Source organism: Chamaea fasciata, unplaced genomic scaffold (assembly GCF_029207755.1).
Source record: "Chamaea fasciata isolate MVZ Bird 193981 ecotype frontalis unplaced genomic scaffold, bChaFas1.0.hap1 SCAF_6, whole genome shotgun sequence".
Taxonomy (NCBI): Eukaryota; Metazoa; Chordata; class Aves; order Passeriformes; family Sylviidae; genus Chamaea; species Chamaea fasciata.
In genome coordinates, this window is record NW_027094091.1 from 19,190,650 (window position 1) to 19,210,414 (window position 19,765).

The 19,765-nt window shown below is 34.8% G+C and overlaps 1 long non-coding RNA gene across 1 annotated transcript; it reads right to left on the bottom strand.

The window, feature by feature from the left end:
- Positions 1–4,952: 4,952 nt before the first annotated feature.
- Positions 4,953–10,293, bottom strand: LOC136290557 (uncharacterized). The gene is made up of 3 exons (XR_010721202.1): positions 10,182–10,293; positions 8,432–8,479; positions 4,953–8,322 (listed from the first exon to the last, which is right to left on the bottom strand). It is a non-coding gene; the product is annotated as an uncharacterized lncRNA (long non-coding RNA).
- Between the last annotated feature and the right edge of the window lie 9,472 nt (positions 10,294–19,765).

The window sequence follows — 19,765 nt, forward strand, 5'->3', positions numbered from 1 at the left end:
TTCCAGTTTTAGAAGTATTTGTCACATTAAGATGAAGATTTCATATGAAATCTGTGAATTAAAACAGTCCAGAAGACAGGAATGGGAGGGAGAAGACAGCAGTGAAATGCAGAATACCCTGTAATATCTCTGAACTGCAAAATGCCCCTGCAGGAAGAACACTGCACTGGGGCTTCAGAGCAGCAAGATGATGTGAAAAGAGAAAGACTATAAAATATGATGGGCAGAGCTCTCTGTAGGCACTTTTGGTTGCCAAGGAAGCTTGCAATGTTCTGAGTTCCCTTGGGAACATTTTAGTCACTCATTTAACATAAGCTGTGGATTGTGTGATGAGTAACAGTGTCAAAGCTGTGCTGTCAGGGGGTTTGTTCTCTCACCTATAATATCATACCTTCTGACTCTGCCAGTAGTCTGGCCTCCATAATCTAATAAAACAGTAAATGGAAGAAAATACTTCTATTTTAAAGAATACAATATTTTATAATCTGCTAGTGATTTCCAGTATTGATCATTGTTAAATTGAAATAATGTATACTCCTGAAGGCATTCTTTTAAAAATAATTTACCTATTCATCAGTGAGTAGTTCATGTATCAAAAATAAACAGATTGCAATTTCTTTTGTATCATTTACAGTAGGACATAATAAAAAACTATGAAAAAAGAGAAATATCTAAAATATCTATAATAGGAATTAAATTCTGTACAACAATATGGATTCATTTTATTGAGATAAATTTTAAAAAAATACAATTTAAAACTAAGATAGGAAATAATTGATACAAGCTGAAACTTTTGATTTTCAAAATTATGAGCAGTTGAATTAACTTCTAGGTTAAAATTTTGTTTATTTTCTCACCTTTTATCTCTAAATCAACTAATAACTTTTAACAATAACACAATTTTGCAAAACATATAGAAATACTAAAGGATATTAGAGCTACCAATCCCAAAGCATTTGAGGGAACAAAATACTATTAAAAATTAAAATAAAGAAACAATTTCTTTTTTTTTTTTTTACATCAAAGAATATTTCTGTAGGTAGATATAGTTATAAATCACATTAATAAAAGTGTCTCACAACAGGGTTCCTGTGAAATTATTTAGCCTCCCAGGTGTTATGAAGTCCTAAAACAGTAAATACAATTTTATTACAGAATTAGAAAAAGAGACCTCTAGGGACAACCTCAAAAAGCCATGTGGTTAATCCCTCTTCACTAAAGCAAGATTGCTTATATGCAGAATCAAATTTGAGAGCATCTAATTAATCTTCCCTTAAAGTCCTATTTAAGAATATTTCTGGGATATGTCATGTAGCCTCCTGCACTCTGGACCAACACTACAATTAGACCATTTCCTCTTAATATCAGACTGAAATACATTTTTTTCATTTAGCAAGCTGCTATCTCTTTCTGCAAAGACATGTCCTTTGGAAGGACAACTTACATTATAAAAACAAGGCCAAGTGCAAGACCCAGGACCTGGGTAGGGGTAACCCCTGGTATCAATAGGAGCTGGGGAATGAACAGACTGAGAATAGCCCTGCCTTGAAGGGCTTGAGGGTGCTGGTGGATGAGCTGGTGGGTATGAGCTGGTAATGTGCTGTTGCAGCCCAGAAAGCTAACTGTGTCTTGGGCTGCATCAAAACAAATGGGACCTGCAGGCCAAGGGAGGTGATTCTTCCTCTCTACTCCTCTCAGATGAGACCCCACCCGCAGTACTGCACCCAGCTCTAGGGTCCCAAGCCCAGGAAGAACATCAATCTTTGAGGCAAGACCAGAAGAGGGTCACCAAATTGATTAGAGATAGGGAGAGACCATGTTTCCTATGAGATCAAGCTGAGAAACTTCAGGCTGCTGAGCCTGGAGAGGTGAAGGATCCAGGGTTACCTATTTTAACTTTTCCAGTACCTATAGGAAGACTGCAAGAAATCTGAAGTGGGACTGATTACAAAGGCATGTAGGAACAGGGTAGGAGGGAATGATTTTAAACTGAGTAGGTTGAGATTATATATTAAAAAGAAATCCTTTACTGTGTGATTGTTAAGACACTGAAACAGTTCGCCCAGAGAAACTGGATGTCTCATCCGTGGAAATGTTCAAGGCCAGGCTGGATGGGGCGTTGAGAAACCTGATATAATGGAAGATGTCCTGGATCTTGGCAGAGGGGTTGGAATTAGATGATCTTTATGGTTCCTTCCAGGCCAAACTGTTCTATGATTCTATGGTTTAGGAAGGTTATTCTTACGCTTCCATTTTTGTCTCAGTTTGTATTTCTTGTTCCTCCTTTCTTCCAGACAATCCCAGGCATGAGAGTGCATGCCCATTTGCTTATTTATAACACATGTGATATGCCCAACATATACAATAATTCCTTTTTGGTCAGTGCCAGTGACCAAATGCAAGCAGAATTGTCATCCTCCACATGTGATGCAAAATACTTTTCAAGTCTAATTGAATTTTGGAATGTTACTGCCTTTTTTGACTCAGCAATACATAAAATCTTGTCTAATTTGTGCCCCCACTGCAGTTGTACATTATTTTTAGCAGCATTATTGCTTAGACAACTTCATTTCATGTTTGCACACATTTTATTTATGCTTCTTAATTGTGACATTTGTACTTAGTTTTTATTGATGATTTCAGGTCAGTTTTCCATTTTCTCCAAATCGCACTGAATTCTGATCTTCCAAAGCACTAATAACCCCTTCTTTCTAACACCATCTGTACACATTATTATATATCAACATCTAAATCATGAACTAAAATATTAAAAAAATTAGTCATACAAAAAAGGGCCTCACTTTAAATTGTTCCAATAATAATACTAAATACTAAATGTATCCAAGTTCATCCAACTGTACACCAATTTTGTACCAATAAAATGTGAACCATATTAGAAGTTCAGATTACTTCAACATTTTTAAAGTAGTATGGGTTCTTTTAGTTCCTCAGTTCATCAAACACTGAATACTTGAACTAAAGTATTCCTCAGTGTCTTCTTTCCATATTCTGGCCCACAGTCCTATTTCTGTGCTAAGATTAGTGTTGTAGTGTGTTTGGACACAATTAAATTCGTAAAGACTGAAGCAAATTCTACTTAAACCTTCTTTGTTTAAATCATAATTTGTTCTCTTTCCCATAAGTAATTAACCTATATATTTTACTTTGTTCTATAACACGTTCATAAAAGATTCTTTTAATCTTTTCTTTTCATTACAAAGAACTCATTTTGTCTCTTAGTTTTTCTAATTTCATCCCTTTTTTGTAGAGGTACATTACATAATGAAGGCTATACACTAAGGAACAATGAGTTATGAAGAGCCACATAGTGTAAATGTAATTAAAACCAAACTATTTAACCAGACTTTCCATTTGAGTAGGATGATGAAAGATGTGTCTGTGAGAACAAATAATAGATTCCAAGAGAATGGGAAGAAAAAAATGTATTTGTAGAAGAATGCACATTCAAGAAAATCTCTCTTATGTATAATAGCAAGCAGCATTCTGAAATCTTATTACTCCTCTGCTGTGAACAAGAATCTGCAAAATTTATGAGCAAATATCATCAAGTTCATTCTTCTTTTTCTCTTAGTAACTGATGAACATGCCCTACTGCTACATTCTTTTAAAGAACAGATGTCTGTGGCTGATGGAAAGCTTCCAAAGAGTAATAACATGTAGTGGTGGTAACTTAAATTTCATAGTCAGACAGGGTCACGTTCAGTCCATGCTCCACATATGTGTGAAAAATTGTTAACACAGAACTTATCACTAACCTCCATGTTAGTAAATAATGCCAAGGTTGGATGTATTTGCTTCTCCTCAGTGCTTTGCCAACTCTGCTCTTTGTTCTTGGAGTGTAATCACACAAGGAGCTCACATGTAAAGACGTGTAAAGACATATGTGACAATTGTTAAAGAAAATATGACTAGTGATACTGCTCTAGTGTATTAGATAATCCTTGAAGGGTATGATATATTAAATAAGACTTCTTATCTTTCCCTCCTTCTTTAGCTAGACTTTAAAACAAACAGGTTACATCATAGAAAGTAATTCAGAAATTTATTAAAGCCAAATTGTTGAACAAGAAATTTATCCTTGCATGAAGTGTGTCTCTATATGTACACCCCTTTATTAACTGCTTGGGATTTATTTTATATGGTCAATGGAATAGCCTTACGGTTATAGATACGTTAAACCATCCATTTTATATGGATCAATATATTCTTGAGTGAATGATTCCAAAACCATTCAAAATCAGACTTAATAGGGTGTAAAAATACTCACAGAGAGCTTTCTTTAATCAACATGAAATTCTGAAAGAGAAAGCAGACCAAAGTAATGAAAAAATCTGTGAAATATGAATACAAAACATAGATCAAATATTGAATTTCCTAATGCAGTGCAGAAAATTTCTACTGGGAGTGATAAGAAAAAAGATTAATGCTTTAAAATTAAACTCCTTCAGTTCTTTATACTTTATGAAAGGAAATGAGTATATTTTTAACCACTACTCTCAGTGAACCATGAATTTTTAAAATTATTTGACTTGATGCATCTTTCTTGGGATAACCTGTTGTTACACACCATTAAAAAAGAACATTGTGTTTCCTTGCATAATGCCCCATGCTGACATAACAGTGAACAATTTATCATTTTGATGAACCTTCATGATTGATAATTTCAAGAAACCATGGTTCACTGAAAACCAGGATTTAAACAATCTTCATTTATTTTGTTAACCTTTGCAGTGCCATGTTTTTGTAGTATTTAGTACAGTTTAAACAGGTTACAAGAATTTCACTGTTCTTCTCAGAAAGTTTTTCTTAAGAATGCAACTAATGAAACAGTACATTATGAAATTCATACTTTAACAGTTGTGGCTGCTTTGAAGAGGTTCTCTGGAAACACTTTCCAGGTTATTTAGCTCTAAAAGCTATTCAATAGAATTTGTATTTTCCTGATTGTCACAACAAATTATCATTTCCAGTCCATTCTGGGACAGTGCAGGGGAATGGTGTTGTCAAACCTGTAAGTGTACAATATACTGACTCCCATGACACTCAAAGCTGCTTGCAACAAATTAAGTTGGTAAGCTTTGCAAATGTTGGCTCACAGACTCCTCAACATTCCCAACTCTCTGGGGGAAGGGCTCAGATGACATTGAAATCTCACTGTCTACTACACTGAGTACTGTAAGACAAGCCTCCGCAGTGTGTGTTTTAAATCTGATAAAGATGATATTTTAATTAAAATGTTATCAGGAGGAAAGAATGTGGAAGACCTAAACATTATGTTCCTTAATATCTTTCTAGATTTTTTTTTTAATCCAAACTTATAGCATCTAATTTTCTTAATTCTAGCCTGGAATTTGTTAGTCGTATTTTTGTCTTGAAAACTTGCTAATGCTGATTGTCAGGCAGCCATATTGTTTTAGAATATAATAATTTCCCAATAAGTTCTTTTTAAAAGGGAAACTCAAATGTGTGTCAGCTGGTAGTACATAAGAAACTTAAAAATAAAATCTTGTATCAGCCCAAAAAATCTTGCTAATCAGAGATATTCACATTGAAAAATATTAGTGATTCTACTAAATACTTAATTTAGGTACTAGAATCAATAATGCCAGTTAAACTAACATTTTATTGTATTTAATTTAGGACTAGTAATAAGGGGGTTTATTTTTTTTTCACTTTCTTCCTCCACATCCTACTGATAACGGGCATGACAGTAGATTTTGATGTGCATCTGGTGGCCACCCAAGGTCAGTTCACTACAATGGCTCAGATCAGTCCTGATTCAAATGTATTTTATTTTATCTATATTATCTGTTCTTATTTCATTACAGATCATAACACATGATGGTTTTACTAGTCTTTTATTTATAGACACAAAATATACTTTAATATGGTTTTTCAGTCATGATGTTTTGCTAACTGCAATGTTCATGGTTCTGTTGACCTGCAATGATTAATTACTTACATTTGCTCCTTTTCTTTTTTTTTTTAACTCTTTTTTTTTTTTGGTATAGAATACTTTCAATTTAATAAATGCTTTTATGAGCTGTTTCTCTCCCAGTAGTCTGTCTCCTGGGCACAGTTTTTTTATATGTCCCTATCTTACTCCAGCTGACATTAATATTAGCATTTTCTCTATTTTATCCTTATACATTTTCCTTTCTGTAAGTAAAAGCCAATCCATTCTGCTGATTATCACTTTTTTTTTTTAATTAGTTATTTTAAATAAATAAATTATTTACTAGTTTTGGAAGTCCCAGGGTCATTTCTGTTTTTTTTCAGTGGCTATTAATATAAAATGCATGAACAGTCTTGTTAGCAAGACTGACTTCAGATATTTTAGAACAGCAGGTAAGTAGATGCTGAAGAGCTCAGTGATATTTAAAAGTTGGAATAAGAAACTGAAATAGAGAATTTGTTACTGTTTTACACAAAAATAATTTGTTACTGTTTTACACAAAAGTGTGGAATTAAGAAATATATACCCTGTGCAAAATGTTATGAAGCATCTAATCCTTTAAAGTGTGTAGCTTTTTAATCTAAGCAAAACTGTTAATATCCTACTCTTTTACAAGATTTTTTGCTTTACACTGTCCAAGGTTATTGACTCATTAGGTCTGATAAATTACAAATGACAACAAGTTGATCTACATTTATCACAGAATCACAGAATGACAGAATGGTTGCAGCTGGAAGTGGCCTCAGGAGATCATCTAATCCAACCCTCCAGTAAAGCATGTACACCTGGAACAGACTGTGTGAAATCTCATCCAGATTTGTTTTGAATATCTCCAGAGAAGATGACCCCACAACCTCTATGGGCAGTCTGTTCCAGGGCTCTGTCACCCTCAATATAATGACAATTTTCCTCATATTCATATGGAACTTCCTGTGTTTCTGTTTGTGCCTCTTGCCACTTGTCCTACTACTGGGCAGGACTGTCATGAAAAGAGTCTGGTCCCACCGTCGTGATACTCTTCCTTAGGATATTTCTTAGTATTGATTTGATAGTATCCATTTGGTTGTCTCTTCTTCAAGATAAACAAGCCCAGCGCTCTCAGCCTTTTTTCCTGAGACAAATGCTACAGTCCCACTAATCACCTTTTCCAATAGTTCCTTGTCTTTCTTGGAGTGGGGAGTTCAGAGCTGGACACAGTAGTTCAGATGTGGTCTCATTAGGGCAGAGTAGATGGGGAGGATAACCTTCCTCAAGCTGCTGCACACAGTCACCATTATAACTGTATATTAGCTACTTAATAATTATATGCAATATAATAAAAAAATCCATACTATGTACTAGAATAAGAAATAGCTTGAACCTGTAAAATACAGAGGTGGTCTATACATATATTATCTGAATAATTAGACTCATTACTCATGGAAAAGTAAGTATAACAAAAAAGATCACTATATTCTAAAATAAAGAACTGACCATTATCATAAAGATCTGGCAATACACAAGTTAATAATATAAAGAGAAAATACTACAGTACTTAAACTGTGGTGGAACCATCCTTGAATAAGGGCAATTTCATCCACTATTTATCCATTTCTCTATTCAGATTTTTGTCCTATTTTAGAGAGGAACTTGTTATTTCCAATTTAACTAGTCAATTTTTCACCTAGATTTTATTTCTTTGTGCTGTTTGAACATTGCAATTATGCTATAACTAAAGCAAACTGGAAGATGAAAAGAGAGACATTTGTCAAAATTTAGAAATTAATGTTTTGCATTAAAATCTATCTATGGAGAATGAAAGGGGAGGAAAATCAATGTTAAAAAGGAGTTAAACACTGAAAACTCACTTACTAACTTTTCTCCTGAGGTCTTCTATTTGCAGATAAATATTTGCCTGACTGCGACATGTATATCTACTGTAGTACTGCCAAGTGATACTCCATCAAATTTTTTCAACTTCAGTTAAAATCAATATGCAGCTAATCTGTATTATGATTCACTTTTAAGGGTGGGTTTTACAAAAACTGAAATGAATGTAGATAAAATATTGTTGACACTCTGTAGAAACAGATTTTTACAATGAGATTCATGTACATTGCATTTGTCTCATAGTCACAGGGTCTTGAGCTATCATCCATTGAAATCAATCATTGAAGTCAGTGACTTCATTAGTACTAGAGCACACAGCTTCTTTTCTTGGAGAATTTCATGCAGCAAGTCTCGTACATTGGTGTCACAGCACACAGGATAACACACATGAACAGTAATTTGAGTTCATCTGGAAACTTCTGCATCAGATGTGGCTTTGTGTCAGGGCAGGGTCTTGGCCCAAGCCAGTAAATGTCCTGAGAAAGAGCACATAATTCTTAAATTATATCGAATATAAAATAGAAGCAAACAGAAAAATACTCAAGACTGACAAATTGCAGCATAACAAACAAAAGAACTCAGTACCTGCACATTTGCAGTAGTCTTTTAAAATAAGGCAGATGTCCATCCAGTCTAATGACAGCCATGAAACACAAACAAACATTTAAATGGATTTTTTTTAGGCTTTGCTATAGATTTTTTTTTCCTTTCTTTTATTAGAAATTAAAATTTTCCTCTGTTTTTTTTATTATGCATGTTATATTTATCAAAATTAGAATAAATGTAATTTATTTGCCTAGAGAGATCAGAAAAAGGAAATAAATTTCATTTCAATGAAGGATTAAAATTTGCTTTAAATTTCTTAAGTTTGTAAAATTCTCAAAATACCTTTTATTGTACTAGTAGGCATTCCATTAATCTGTTCGTTGCATATTATTTTATTGACTGCTTTGCTCTTATATATATGTTTAATCAGTGTTAAATGCAGGTAGCTGGGAGGTACTTAGACTGACGAGAGTATCATACTTATATGCTTCTTTTTAAATTCACCTTTGAAAGGTTATATCTAGTCATCAGACTTTATATATTTTCCTCACACTTTGAAATTATATGTATTTGACATTTTGTGTTCGAATTCACTGTCACAAGGGTCTTCCAAACCACCTAATAAATTCTGGAAGTACAGCCTTAGATATCAGCCAAGATTCCTTGTTTGGAATGGAAAGAAATGTTGCATCACTTGTCTCTTACCTCATTACTTTCCTCTATCACACTGTTGCAATCTGATGTGACTTTCTGCATCAAGCATATCAGCTAAGAAATTAAAACTTGCAAATTTTAGGCTGAAATATTAAAATCTACTGATTTAAAACCCAACCCCAAATATTTTGACTGTTGTGTGTACATTTCCAGCAAATAATTAGACAGGTGAATGTCAAGGGTAATGCATCCCAGCAGTGCAGTCACTTAAGGACTGTGACAATCTCCTGTAACATGTAATACTCAGTTTTGAATAAGTAACTGAAAATAACATTTTTTAACATAAAAATCATAATTTATTTATGAGGTGTCATTAGTGAGAACCACAATTATAAGACAGACAGAAAGAAGAGGTCCCAGTTTTTGGTTGCTTACTGCTTTAATATTAGTGACATGAATGCTTATTTTTATAATTGTATCATTTCAAAGGTTGCAAATGTAAATTAAATACTGAAGACACACTTTTCTTATTCACAGTTTAAAATACGAATCAATTATCAATTGACTTAAAAAGAAAATTCCTGGCTCTACTGTATTTCATAGGCATTCCGTTTCAGTCAACACACTCCTTAAGCAGTTGGGTGAATCTTCCTTTTTTATAATGTTGGCTTCCTTCAAAGTTATGGTTAACTCTGTTATTTTTAAGGAGTATTGAAGAGTGTTAATAATAATTTGTACTGAATGAACATTTCTACACTATTGCTGTCTATCACCCAAGGAAAAGTAATTTTTAAAAGTAGGCTCATAAAATAGTGGTTTAAGAACTTTTTGATATAATTTAGCAAATATGCATAATGCCAACTTTTACACTACTTTACAGATAATATCCTATTAACACTACTCAAGAAAATCCAAAGTTGTCTTCAAAAGAAAAAGTAACAGCCTTTCTTTTGATGGCTCTCTTAGAAATAAATGAGAAAAGAAAATAAATTCTTCCATGGCAAATGTAAAAAAATATTCCAAAACGTCCTTAAAAATGCACAAAAAGAATAGTACTGAAAATATTGATTTCTCACGCCTGTAGTGAGAAGGTTGTTCTACTTCAATAGGAATGAGTAAAAAAAAACTTAATTACCTTCTAATTCTAGAGATAAATTAATCCTGTTGCATTGTTACAGGCTCTCCACTCTTTCCACTCTTGTCAATGCAGTGGCAGAGAAAGCTTGAAGAGAAGCCCAGAGGACCTGTCCACCTGTGTGGGCAACCATGGCACTGCCCCAGAGCTTTAATGTGGGCTGCTGAGACACAGGAGGCAGATTTCTCTCGTTACACAAGTGCACTAACATCTTTTTTTTTTTTTTTTTTTTTTTTTTTTTTTAAGGGAATGAACTGAACCAACCTTTTCCTTTCTATGGAATAACTCAGCAACTAAATTCTAGAGTGCTTTGTACCTGGAGCTATAATCTCATGGGTCTTGTTTGGAGCTACAGGTAGGTTCTTACCTTTGGGAAACAGATGCTTTGTTTCTCCTTTCACTTTTTAGTTGTCTCTAAAAGAGATGCTGCCTACTTAACCATTCATAAAGGACTTTGAAAATACTTTGTCTGTGGCATCAAAATACTTTCTTCTATCATATGACATCTCAGTATTTTATCTTGGACATGAGGTACATTGTAGTGTGAATTCCTTTTGGGAGAAAGGGGAACTTGGAGCAGCCTGTGCTGAACGTCTCCTTGTTTTGATTTTGTCCCAGGCTACAAGGGGAAAGATAACAGCAGTCAGGCTCTCACTTTTGAGACATGAGAGCATAGCTAATCTCCCCTTGACTGGAACTTCCCAAACATGAGCATGTAAAAGCATTTTCATCCCTATGGATAAAATCACAAAGTACTTTACAAATAACTTATATCTTGCAATGTGACTATTTTACTCACAAATTATCTTTTAAATCTGAACACAAAACAAACCTTTTAAATAATGCTTTGAAAAGCCTCTATACTTCATGCAGCACTATGTAAGTTATGTTAGACACACTTCCATGATATCTCTTAGTTAAAAGGTTGTAGCTTTCTTTAAAAAGTGTTACACATTCAGTTATTCCCGTACATGAGGCATCTGATTCAGGAATGAGATTTGTGTTTACCTGCTGCTACAAACTCAGAAGGTTTACTGTCAATACGTAGCAAGGTGCTGTCAGCTGGAGCTGAGGGACACCTCAGGGAGGAGGGGCAGCCCCATGCCAGATACAGCCAGCTCCAGCCCATTCCAGTGGACACCCTGCAGGGCATGGCTGAGGCCATCTCGGTGCAAACATGCCTGAGACAGGGCAGAAAATGCCAGACAGGCAGAGGCAGGCAGAACAGAAAGGGTGGGAAGCAAAAGAGGGAACACCACAGTCAGTGAAGGAGAAGGATGTGCTCCATGTGCCAGAGCAGGTATTCCCCCTGAGGACTGAGTTCAAATGTGGTCTCCTACATACTGGTTAGTCCACCTTGAAGTTCAGATACCCATACACAGAATAGTGAACTAAAACACAGAGAAAATAGGGGCTGAATCACGTAGAAAATAGGAAGGGAGTTTAATAACTTTTACAAAACTTGTAAGTTTAATATTGCTGGCACAGTACTTGGCCAAAAAAATGTATTGTCAACATGCTGCTTAAATGTCGTATCTTATTCCCCTCTCTCCACTTCTCCATTGCTCCTTCCTGATCCAAATTTCTCCCTCTATTTCCCCATTCTTGGTTCTTTCTTTAAGCACCCCACAGTTGTTTTGAACATTTCCACATTCCTTTTAAAGTATCCCCTACCAAATTTTGGACAATCCACCAGGCCCCTGGTATATCCCATAAAAAGTATGTTCATTCCCATGAGTCACATGGTAATCTAGCTTCCCCCTTCCTATCAGTTTCAGAGTTATGTTTGAGCTTCTTTATGGTGACTCTTGAGCAACTGTGTCAATGGTTCCGCCATTGGTGGCATGGGAGCTCTTATCTTTGTTATGCTTGCTGTTATCTCCTGACTCGTTATGTGTATTTACTTTTTACTTTTCCTATCTCTTGTTTCTGTTTATTAGTGAGTAAATTACTCACCCAATACTCTCACTCAAACCAGATATCCCTACAACCCAGGGATTCACATATCTTTTGAGTTTCCCACATCTTTAAAGAGCTAACACAATGGCTTAAATCTTATCAATATAAACCGACTAGGACAAATAAAATGTTAGCACATATAAAATATAACATAAAGTGAATGTAAAGATCTGTAATAATGAACTAAGAAAGTGATTAAATTCAAACTATAGCATCATAGAGTCTAGCATCATAGAGTATTTTTCCCACTTATTTATTTTGGTTTTGATTTGATTTAATCAGATTCAGCATAGGCATTTCTCTTCAGTACAGAAAAAGTAATTAAAATGTGAGTTTTAGTCAGTTTGTTGTGCTATGATTTTAATAGCAAAAGAAAGACTAATTATAAGCTTAACTAACATTGCATACCAGTCTAGAAAAAAGAAAATAGAATATTTTATCCATTAAAACAATAGTATGAGGAAGTAATAGACAAAAGTATCACCAAAAACAAAACATTTCTTAACAGCTATAGGCTTTTTCTCATGTGGCGAATGCTAATATTAATGAAATGTAATACTCTGTATTTTTTAATACTTTGCATGGTATGAACAGAGATTTGTATTTCATGACCTGCATGTTTGTATTCTCTAACTCAATATAAATCATGGTAGAGGTATGGACATTAGGTGATATTCATTGAACTTTTAAACAGTTTGTTTGTTCTTTTATTTATTTATTGGATAAAAACCTCACTGTATCTCATCATGTAGTTCATGCACTACATTAAACCTGCTTTCAGAACATGTGTCATGAAGACATTAAAAGTTGAAAGGTGTTTCATCTATGTAGGTCCAAATAAATCTCCTTTCTACTTAACTGGATAATAGTGCTGATTCTGTAGGGAGAAAGTCTTACCTCACATGAGAAGCACTCAGAATTTCTTGGATTTCTAATTAGCACATATACACAATTTTTTCCTTGGTATGCAGTGACTGCAGCTACCATATTTACTAGCACTAGTATATCTCTGAAATTTAAAAAAATAAATAAAATATGCAAATACTCGGGAAGGATAATTGTGGTAGAGGCTTTATTAAGATAGAGAGGAGAGCTGGGAGCAGACACTATGCTTTGTTTTTGTGTCCGCCAAAAGAACATATTACAACTACTCAGCCTGAGGAAACTTTATGATGAAAACCAAACTCTGTCTCAGATAATTTACACTCCTATTCATCTTCCCTTGCTGCTCCTGTGTCAGCAGACCCAAAGTCTTGCCAAGCCAACAAATAGTCTGCAATGTTTTGAGTTTTCTAGCATCGAGTTTGCAACACAACTTGAATCTCTGTATCTGACTTGACTTATGTGCAATTCATTTCTACGAGCTCACAGCTGAGTGCATGTGCTCAGTGCCCAGCTCCATCAAAACTCACAAATATGTGTTAAAGCTGTGCTACATCTTCCACACTCAGGGGGCCATCCTCCTTGCAAACTCAAGAGAGGGAAAGAGATGAAGGTGTGGAGGTGAGACAAAGGATTGAAGTGAACATGCTCTGAGACAAGGTTAAACCCATTGTTTCTAATCTACCTATAAAATCAGAACTTCGAGATAAATTAGGAAATGTAAGAAATTCCACCAGGATACACCTCTAAATAGAAAACTCAAACATATGGTCTTCCTAGCTTCTGGGTATTTAAATTTATTGCAGTATGCCAACATACACAGTATTCAGTTCCCAATAGTTATGAAACAGACCATTAACTGTTCTAAACTGTCATACCTCTTGGGATCCAGGGTGATATGTGAAATCATGATAACATAGCTATAGATGTAGAAAAGAAATTATGAAAAATTATAAAATTATTTTAAAATATTAATTTAGGAAGACTGATTGACAAGATGTATTTAAACCACGTGGACAGGTAAAGACAAAATTTGGAAAAAATGCTCTGGTTAGAGAAAAGTAAGAATTGCTTTCCAGACCAGGATCAATGAAAGAAGGATGAATCAGTGCCAAAGCATAATTTTCCATTAGTGTTCATGACCAAAGTCTCTTTTCAGGGGCCATTCACTAAGCAAAATTAATGTAGATATAAAATTTGGGCACCATTCCTGAATTATAACCCCAAAAAAACAAGCAAGTAGAAATTAATAAGCAACCTGTAAACAATTGTGTTAGGGCATTATCTCATGTCTTTCCCATTAACAGCAGATTTTTGCGTGCCTAAAAACCCTTGGAAAAATAAACAACTCTACTGGGCATCCAAGAATAAAGCTGGTCAGAAATTTTCTGCGGATTTTTTAGTTTTTACTTGTTATTATTTGAATCATAAATCTTTCTCAAAACATTTTAGACTTGATCAGTTTTAAGCAACCCCACAGCAGAATTCCAGATGAAAGCAAGGCAAACTTGGATAAGGATGCTCTTAGGAAGTATAAAAGGTTTTATAGTTAATGAGATTTTTTTTTTTTCCACAGAACAAATTATTCTGTGCTTTGCTTCTACCTCTGTCGTTCGTAAGCAAAGTTAGGCTTAGTACTCCTCAGAGAAGGTTTAGTTTTTCCTAAACCTAGAAAAGCATATGTCTTTTTAGAACTAAGGAAGGGTGGACATGCTGTACAGAGTGTGTCCTTATCTACAAATCACTTTGTGGTCCATCACGTGGCACATTCACCATGCTACCTGCATGTGGGAATTAACAGACCAATCCTGCCAATAACCTGGAGATTTTCACTCACCACCAGGAAACTGCCAATGCAAGTAATATTTTTTTCATCACCTATCACCAGGTAAGTCAGTAGATGAGATTGTTGGGTATTGTGAAGACTGTCTTGCTATCTACTCCTCTATTCTTATACAGAAAAAAAATCTGCTGGTATCTGCTGAAAGAAATAAAGTAATGGAAACAACACATAAAAGAATCATAAGAATATTCTTTTTCTTTTTTTTTGTTTACAAATAACAAAATACTGGAAATGTGAGGTGAAAAAAGTGGGAACAGTATAAATTGCTATAGAAAAGACAATAACCTTGATGTAGTCACCAACATGAATGAAATACAAGAACACTGACAGGAGTCTGCTAACTGTCAGAGCTGGATGCAGCTTGGAATATGGGGAGGAAGTAATATAAAGCTCATCTAATAGGGTCGTCAATTGAGAAAAATCCCTTTCACCTTCTGTGAAAACTTGACAATAAAGTAGTTCCTGATGAAAACTTATGAAAACAAGTTCATTATTTTGGAATGACTATCCAAACAAAAAGTCATAAGAGGTAGTTGCCATGTTTTAATATTTACCTTTGCATATCTATTCTCATGAAAAAGACTAGGTCAAATTTGTTAAAATTTGTCTTTTCCCTCGAGTTAGTGAAATTAAACCTTTTCCTTGGTGGAAAAGGATAAATAGAGAAAAGGAAGTAAATAGACCCTGCACTAAATGAGGTGGGTCCAGTTCTCAGATATTCTTTCATTCTACTCAAAACCAAATTTCACTCTCAAAATAGTGACTGATGTTCAGAGAATATAGACTATATTATTATGATGCTTTAATTTATACTTGTAGTGTTAATATTGTCTCTTAAATCCTTTGGAGCCTATTAAATTATTTCTTCAGGTGTAAAGGATATATAGCAGATAGAACGAGCAATGAAAAGTGAGCTGAGAGAAATTGTGTTAAAACAATTCAGTGTTTCTTAGAAAGAAAAAGAATTGTGGTGTGAAAACAACCTACAAAATACAATTTTCTCAATGAATGTTTCAAGAATAACAAAGAAAAATATTGAATTTTGTGGGATGCTGTATACCACTTTTGAGGTTTGAAAAAATTCTGCTTTGAAGTACTTATTACTTTAAATGTGTGAGCGTAGTGGCAGTTATGCTTGCAGCACAGCCTAAATATTGTCAATAATGTGACAAAAGCATTGTGTTTATTAGACACACTATAAAACATGATTACAGTTCATTTGATTAGCTCATTTTGCTAATATTATTTGATAATTAAAAAAATAAATTATTTAATTTCTAAAAGAAGGATGACTTAAGTATTTAATTTATAAAAACCTTTATTTTTTCTATTGGTGCCTATAAACATATGAGAAATACATGTATTTCTTCAGTTATATTCTGTCTCCTGGTAAATAAATGGAATTTTGATAATGAGTTGAAATGACCTGAAATTATACCTTTATTCTCCATTATACAGTTTAAAACAAAAATGAGTTTTAAACAAAGCAAGTTAATAAACAGAATCAGGTATAGGGGAGCTATTGTTCAAAATAAAAATATCTCAGCAGAGAAATATTTTATATACTCGTTTGTCTTCAAATATTTAGTTTTGTGACCTAGGTTGACAGTTTGTAATGCATTAGTTTCTATCTGAAAACGAACTTTGCCAGGGCGTCACCCCACAGTTTGTGTATAGCATATTATGCTGGCAGATGATAAATTATATTCATGACAATTTCTGCTATTGTTGTGGGTAAATCATATCGATTTTCACAGAAGCCATACTCATTTTTAAATGTCTCCTTTGTTTAGTTTTCTTCTTATGCATGAGCTTACTTGGTTCTTAATTTTCTTGGTTTAAAAATGGACATCATTAAATAAAAGTCCCAGGTATTCTGTCACCAACCATGTTTCAGCATTACATTATGAAACACTGATTTGTGTATGAAAGATGCAAAACTTACAAAGTATGTACATTCAGGAGATTTTAGATCATGAGTGAATCACTTAGTGAAATCTAGTTTGTAACACACCTGCCTAATCTATTATATATAATTGTGGAACAGCAATATAATTTCAAGATACTGAATCAGTGAAAACCTGTATATTTAATGTAATTAAACTGGAATCAGCCCCTACATACTTCTGGTAAAAATGTCAGGGAGGACAGAACTAGCTCTTACAGGTCTTTCACAATAATTTGGCCTGAACAACTGAGTCCTAAAGTATGTTGTGATTAGCCTAGAAGTGACTATCACCTTGGAAATGATAACCCAGGAGAAAATGTGCCAAGTGAATGGTAGGATAATTGTGAAAAACATATTAGCATTGCAAACATCACCATTTCAATGTTATTCAGCAGAAGTTTTATCTACTAATGTGCTTTTCTGTTTTATGCTTTCATATATATTTTTCCCTATAACCTTCTTCCAGAGCTCTTGGAAATATCTCAGAAACTAATGCAAAATCATTCCAGTCTGTGTTAGGTAACAAAATAAATATTGATGAGCTAGCTGTGAGATAAAATATACTATGGTAGAAATTCTGCTGCTGAGGACACCTTGCCCTGATGACTACACTGATATAACCTTCTGTGTTTATTTTTATTTTAATGGTCAATGTTTTAAGGGGTATGTAATAAAGAAGGGACTTTGAAAAGTTATGGAGAATACAAGTAAATGTAAACCATATAACCAGATATTTCTATGAAATTTTACTACAAGATGTGAAACTAGAATTTTTTGGACTTGTTAAGCAGGTATGTATCAGAAGAATAGCTCAGAACCAGAAAAAACTGGAGAATTCACAGAAAATGACACAGAATCATCAAAGTTTTCAGTTAGATACTTTCTGATTTTTGTCTCTGTTATAAAGGAGTATAACTGTGGGTTTCTTTTTCTGGAACTTTCCCTTTACATTAGGCTGCCAACAATCAGGAAATTGATAACTAATAGTCTAATACAGCAGCTTATCTTAGCCCGGCTGAACAATAAACTTTCCTTTTACAGGTCCCAAAATTTATAGCATCAATCTTCACTCATAAGTGAACCAGCAAGAAAATCCATCTGAACATGAAAAATATCCACCCAGATGTTATCTAATTAAAATGATGCTTAAAACATGAGTTCGTTATTTAATGTTCACCATGTCCCGAGAATGCTAAAATATAGAAGTGCTTAAAATAGGCTGTTTATTACACAACAATTTTGACGATCTTGTGTATGCAATAAACAATTTTTCTTTGTGTACAAGGTAACTGTCATCCCATAAATTAAAAAGTTGCTTCCTAGTCCTATCAGATGTCACCTTTTTTAATGTTACATGAATAGAAAAGAGTGGTTTGGTATTCAAACAAACTATTCTGAACAAGTGTGGTTGTTCAACATCAGCTGAATGCCGTTGCCTACCTAATCTACTCTATCACTACTCTCCTTAGCTGGACAAGGGTCATGGGTAAAGGACAGGGAGAAATAACTCACTGATCATCAACATGGGCAAAACACACTAAACCTGGGGAAGTAATTTGAATTTATGACCAATCAAAGAAATCAGAGTAGTGTAATGAGAAATAAAATCAAATCTTAGAACACCTTCCATCCACTCCTCCCTTCTGAGCTTAAGTCTCTTTTCTCCTGTCCTCAGCAGCACAGGGGGATGGAGAATGGTGGTTTTGGTTAATTCATCATATGCTGCCACTCCCTTCTCCTCATGGGGAGGACTCCAGACTCCTCAAACTCTTCTCCTGCTCCTGTAAGAGTTCCCTTCCAGAGCAGACAATCTTCCAAGAGCTACTCCAGTGTGAGTTGTCCCCACAGGCTGCAGCTCTTGATGTATTGCTCTAGAATGGATGCCTCCCACCAGGTACAGTCCTACAGGAACAGACAAGTGTGGGACCCTCATGAGATCACAAGTGCTGCCAGCAAACCTGCTCTAACACGCCAGAGGTTCGGCTCCAGTGCAGGCTTCCCAAATAGAGTTGCCCTCAGGCATTTCCCTGCCTTGGCATTGGGTCCTCCAGGGGCTGCAAATGGATCACTGCTCCACGGTGGAACTCCATGGGCTGCAGGGGCACAGCTGTCTCACCATGGGCTGCACCACACGCTGCAGGGCAATCACAGCTCCAGTGCTTGGAACATCCCCTGCCCCTCCTTCTTCACTGACCTAGGTGTCTTTAGAGATGTTTGTCTCACATATTCTCACTCCACTCTTCAGCCGCTGTTTAGCAGCAGTTTTTCACTCTTCTTAAACATGTTATAGTCCAGACACTGTCTCCATTGCTGGTGGGCTGGGCCTTGACCAGTGGTAGGTCCATCTTGGAGCTGGGTGACAATGGCTTTGTTGGACAGGGGGAAAGCTTCTAGCAGCTTCTCACAGAAGCTACCCCTGTAGCCTCCCCACTACCAAATTCCTGTCACACAAACACAGTATCATGGGAAATCTCTCATATTTGCCTTCCTGTCTGAACCATATTTTCAATAAATGTAGTTACATAATACAAATGCCTCCTAAACAATTACAGACAAATTTGATTGAATCACCTCATATTTTGTAAAACCCAGTCATCTACTTTACATTTTTCCAAAGTAGTATACATATCTAAGAGCAATTTTGTTACATATTAAATGTTAATTATTATTACAGAGAAAAAGTTTGAAACTGTGAATATGAATGGTTAATATATTAGAAATATTGAAGATTTGCAAATAGTTGTATATTGCTGACCTATTTAGAAGCATTACAGTATTATGTCTTTAATACTCATCTGTAATAGGACAGAGATATTGACAGTCTGACAATTTACTCTGCATAATGTGCCAGGTAACTTTCTTGTTACACCTTCCTTGACCAAAAGGATATTTGCTAGGTCATGTTATCATTTGTTTTACATTCATTTTCAGACATTCTAAACATCAAGACCC